The sequence below is a fragment of the Bombus impatiens genome, unplaced genomic scaffold (genome assembly GCF_000188095.3).
Source record: "Bombus impatiens unplaced genomic scaffold, BIMP_2.2 scf_0582, whole genome shotgun sequence".
Taxonomy (NCBI): Eukaryota; Metazoa; Arthropoda; class Insecta; order Hymenoptera; family Apidae; genus Bombus; species Bombus impatiens.
Genome location: NT_177001.1, coordinates 1584730 through 1590214, shown reverse-complemented (window position 1 = coordinate 1590214; position 5485 = coordinate 1584730). Strand labels below are relative to the sequence as shown.

General features: G+C 37.5%; 2 long non-coding RNA genes across 3 annotated transcripts; one reads left to right on the top strand and one right to left on the bottom strand.

Annotated features, from left to right (window-relative positions):
• LOC117151992 lies at positions 1-1812 on the bottom strand. 2 transcript variants are annotated; one of them, XR_004462190.1, is made up of 4 exons: positions 1110-1812; positions 777-1001; positions 538-682; positions 1-450 (listed from the first exon to the last, which is right to left on the bottom strand). It is a non-coding gene; the product is annotated as an uncharacterized LOC117151992 (long non-coding RNA). The 2 variants fall into 2 exon arrangements; XR_004462189.1 differs by having other exon boundaries at positions 538-1001.
• A 1691-nt stretch (positions 1813-3503) lies between these two features.
• LOC112213325 lies at positions 3504-5181 on the top strand. Its single transcript, XR_002947223.2, has 2 exons — positions 3504-4707; positions 4816-5181. It is a non-coding gene; the product is annotated as an uncharacterized LOC112213325 (long non-coding RNA).
• Positions 5182-5485: the final 304 nt, after the last annotated feature.

The following is a 5485-nucleotide window of genomic DNA, read 5'->3' as shown; positions in this document are numbered from 1 at the left end:
TTGATTTTAGAGAAATTTAATTAGTTAAATAACCTCCAACATAAATTATGCACTTCTCCATTTAAAAAATGTCTTAATGTAATTTACAAGAGGAAATATTTCAAGCAACATTGGCATATGAAATTATTATAAATTACGATGGTATTAAGCAAAGCAACGACGTGTTAAAACATAATATATTGAGCAGGTGTACGCAGATGTAAATCTATCCAATTGGACAGACATAAATCTGTTCCAAAGGGAAAAAAAAGGATTTAACTAAATGAGACGGCGATGTTAAATCCTGTTCGCACTGGCGTAACACGCTTGTCACCCGTATTGTCACCCACACCTCCTTTCGAGATCACTATCGGGGCGTTATTGTCAACAGTGTGGATGGTTCCAAGTTTGGAACGCTACCGGTAATGTTAACCAGCCGCATTATCCGAATGATTATTTCCACGAAACAAACTAGCAAACAAAAAAGGAACGAATGAATCATAAGCCGACAAAGGAGATACTTTTTACTTCTCGATTCTTCATCTCTGTAATCGTTACCTAGAAGTTCCTGCCGCTTTCTACAGGTCATTAGGAACTGCCTTACAAAAACTTGATCAAGTAAACGTTAACAATTTTTCATTTTTGCTTAACTACCTTTCTCGCTCTTCATGTCGTTGCAACGATGAGAAATAAATTATAAGTGCTTCCTCAACAGAAAATAAAAGTTTTGTGAGAAATCTATAATAAGATATAATGAAGGAAAAAACTGAGTAGGATGTATTTCAAAATTAACCTACATCGTCGAATTCCTCCATCAGATCCATTCTTTTCGCTTCTCCATTTATAAAAGAAACACCACGAATTATTTCCCCAATCAAATCTGTTCCATTATGCCTTAAATCAACCCCTGTATCTTCAAACCACTCCGAGTAAAAAATCCAATTCCATCATAACCTCAAAATGCGTGTATCCTGCTCAACACGCACATTTCTCGCCGATGTTACCTGGGTCGGTTCAGCGCCCTACAAAGAGATGTCGCAGGTGAAAAATATGACGAAGAGAGACAACACGTAGGGACAGATCCCCGTAAGGAGCTAAAATTCGTCATAGATAGACTGTGACAGATTTACCTTGCTCTGCAGACAGAGTAAAATAGAGGGAAGAAGGAGACGTTAGCAGTCGACGATGGCACTCGTAGAAGACGCGAGAATGGGGTGCGAAAATGTCGAGACATCTGCTACCTCCCTGCCGCTGAAAATTATTAATCCTGTCAAAAGTACTAAATCATATTCCCTGCTGTTGCACACACTGACTGTCTAGGGAAAGAGGCGCGAGGAAGTTAGAGGATGCGAAAGTGAAGAGTAGCTGCGACTACGACGACGTACATCGTTGCTGACCTTGATTTAGGGTCGCAGAAACCCTTCCCCGAAGATCGCGCCAGGTATTTATGACTCGAAGGAACTGGTTGCCGCTGTGAACTCTGGTAGCATCTGCGGCTGAAAGGATTCTCCCCCGGGGGCGCGGGAAGAAATCGAAAATATTCATATTTCAGCACGTCTACGCTTCGCTGCTCGAGTTTGTCCTTTCTTGGGATGGAATTCAAGTGAGGTTGTTGAGACCGAGCACCGAAGTAAGAAGGTTAAGTCCGGCCGAAGTAGAATCTGTTCATTTTTGTCGAACATTTGCAGATGGATGAGATTAGAATTGGATTGTGAAAAACAATCGCTATAATAGCGAAATATTAAAGTATTAACCTTACTTTGAAAGATTCAGTTCTTGTATAGAAGTTCAATGGTAAAGAGGTTAGGTTTAGGGCATTGTAGTAAGGAAGTTAAATCTGAAAAGAAAAAGAATTGGTTAATTCTTGTTTATTGTTTTCGAGAAGGAAAAAAGTAGAATTGAATAGAGAAAGCCACAATAAATGAAATACTCGGACACTAACGTTATTTTAAAAGACTCAGCTTTTTGTATACAAGTTATGTGAAAAAGAGGTTTGGAATTTAATCAGGTTGATGAAGAACCGATTAATCAAACCAATTTATCTTCTGCCACGTTCATTAAAGGTTGTACTGTTGGAATACGAAGAAAAAAGAATATTCAAGTTCCATGTGTCTGCCACAATAGGTCTGTTTTTCGTTTTTGGTAATAGAAATGAATCAAGAGCTTCAAGCTGGGATGGATAAATAAGTCGCTTAAATAATCCCCAGTATGAATTAACGAATGACTCTGTTAGTAGTGGTTCTCCAAGAAAATGAATGTCTCTGCACTTTAATGACCAGGCTGATATTTTTGAATAATCTTCGATAGACGATTGAAATTAAACCAGTAAATGAGAAAAAGTAGATTACAATATACCTGTGAACGTCAATTAATTATTAGATCCAATATTATTAACATAATCAAATAAAAAACTAGTTAAATGGTAACAAGTAAATAAAAAATAAATAGAGAAAAACGATATTCCTACTGTTGCATCCGATCAGCTTACTTTACATTGAAACGAAACGAAAATTACATATTTCATAACCTGCCACGATTAAAATTCAAATCCACTTTTATAGTTACGCCCATCGATGCCCCGGGGGCAGAATCTCGAAGTACCCTAAGCTTCATTATACGTCGAGATTAAATAAGAACAACCTAACCTAACGGGCACGTTTCATTTTCTTTCTTCCCGCTTTCATAATGCTCATTCTTCTCTGATCGGTCCCTTTTCCAACTAAACCGTGACATCTAGTGGCGGCTACGGAGATACGTTTGAAAAATAATGGAGATTAATCAAAATTCCCCGCGTCACGCGTCTTCTTGGCCCCTTTCCTATTCAAAATAACGCTAAAGCTGCGTCCTCACTGAAACAACGACAAGGGACTTTTTGTTAATGTTCTGTATTATTCGAGAAGGTTACTGGTTGTTGATGCAATGTTCTTCCATGTTTTTTCCGATTCTATTGGCACTGATATAAGTTAGTGTTTATTGCCTACTGTTGTTGATTCACAACGCATTAGTATGTGAACAACGAAAACAAAATGTTCCACTGATTACTTTGCTCCAGTGTGGACAAAATGTTTCTACAAGTTGATAGATGTTGGGTATTATTTGAAACGTGCAACATCAACAGGCAGCAAAACGAGTGAGAATGCAGCTTGAGAGAAAAATATGATACGCTAGAAAACTTCCCCTTTCGAACGGACGTAGGTTAAAACGCCGACGGAAAATATACCTTTTAATGAATCGCCTCGTGCACAAACCTCATCTGGTTTCGTAATGGAATTTCAAAACACTCGTCTCCATCTCCCATATAACGAGAGTCTTCCACCATTCGAAACGCGTGCCTTTGCACGACCATGCGTATATTTTTCGTTAGACAGAAATTGCATTTTTTAATTCCCTACGCGTATCTCGAATAACAGGCGCTCATATCGAGTTACATTTTTACGCTGGGTAATTGGAGGTGGCGCCCTCTCTGCGCAATCGTGACGAAGGTAAATAAAATTCGCCAACCTGGGGATTTAATTGAACGCGAAAGCCCGTAGGGATGATGACCAAGGAAGAAGAAACTTAGGAGTTGAGAAGAGGTCAAATCAAGTCTCGTGAATCAGTTTCAGATAACGTAGAAGGAGGCTATGAACGGTGTGCTTAATTCTTATTCGCTCTAAACAGGTGTAATTATAGCTGTTCCATAGAGGTGAGCGGAAGATTTATTAAGTTACCGAAGGAAGCCACGCTTTCAGTGGCTATATATTATTCTGGCAATAAACACAGATAGGTTAAGTACTGCATTGCACGCGGCATCGTGCCTGTCATTGGTTTAATTGAATCGCCGATTAAAGGCTATGTACGTTTGAATTCTTGGAATTGTAATAAAATATCTTATCGCTATTCATAGGAACTTTCATAGAAACTGATCATCATGTATAAGTATCTATGCACACAGTGATGGATATTGGCACAGTACGCAACCCCTCATACAAACATTATTATTAAAAACATTATCTATACTACTTATGCTTTATATGGATATTTATTTGTGTCTTATTTGCCTGCATTCAAAAACAGGACAAATATGATAGAATAGAGAACATGCAGCTAATAAAAATATTTTTTACCATTATCTTATACCTAGGCAAAAATATTGGTTTGTACACATTTTCACACTTTTGACAATTTTTATTTACACATATTATTATATTTTATTACAATGATAAATATATTGTCCATCACTTTATATAGCTATCATTCTATGAACCTTTACCAACGGTAAATAAGCGCGAGATACCATAAAAATTCATTTTCAACAAATTTAGGAAGCATTGATAAGCCGGTCACGAATGAATCATGAAAACCTGGTATGTATCCCAGAACGTGGCGTTCAAGCGACGTTTCGTTTATGATTGGTACGACTCCCAGGGTGGTCGTTTAACGAACGGACTAACGGGCAAATCCTCACCACTTGGGTATATACGGGATCCGGACGGTAGCAAAGGCTGTGCCTCCCAGCCGTCTCGCTTAGCGAGCTTAATTCGGTAGTACCGCGAGATATATTAATTAACGATGGCTCGACTTGCAACCCAATTTAGAAACAAGCACCTTGTTTGCATACAAAGGAGCGTTATACAACGAGTTCGCACCCTCGATTCCGTGCCGATATAAATGGTGTTCGTTGAAGAGGAACTACCCTGCGAGTGACGAGCAAGATGGTGGGGGAAACGAAAGAAATGCTGATAAAAGGTATATTTATGAGAAAACAGTAGCTGACGCAAGTATTTCGATATTTACCATGAAAAAGTTTTGTATATATTGTGTATCATATAAAAAATTTTGAAATTTCATTGATAGGGCATAATAAGACTGGATTACCATGATTTTACTACATTGTCAGATAAATCTGAAACCTTTCTGAGACCACTCAAAAGCGATACAAATGCTACACGGATAAAATAATAACACTACCTAATAAATGATATAGGATTATTGAACTAAATGATACATATTTGATTTAATTGTATTACTGAAAGATGTTGGAATAAAGTTTATATAAGTATTATATATTATATATATATATTACATTATAATATTTATAAAATTTGAAACCAATGTGAAAATGTATGCAGAAATTGCGAATTTCATCAGTTACCGTACATGGAAATGGAACATAGATGAAACTATAAAAAAGAACAATTTGATAGTACGTGAAAGAAAAACCATACAATACACCAGAAATATAAAACGAAAAAGAGAAGGAAATGGATGGTAGACTGAAATAAGGAAAATGGTGGAAACGAATTGAAAAAGTAAGACAAGCGAAAAATGTAAAAGAAATGGCAGAGATAAGAAACTGACAGAGGGAAGGGAGTAAAGGGAAAGGAAAGAAGAACACGGAGGATGCAAACGTGGAAAGAGGGATACACTGAATGGGACTCGTTAAAACGCGTACAGAGTGTTTAAGGAAGACTCTACTGTTGACCGAGTACTTGAAATGCACTTGTGTGCAGCTCTCGAGAATTCA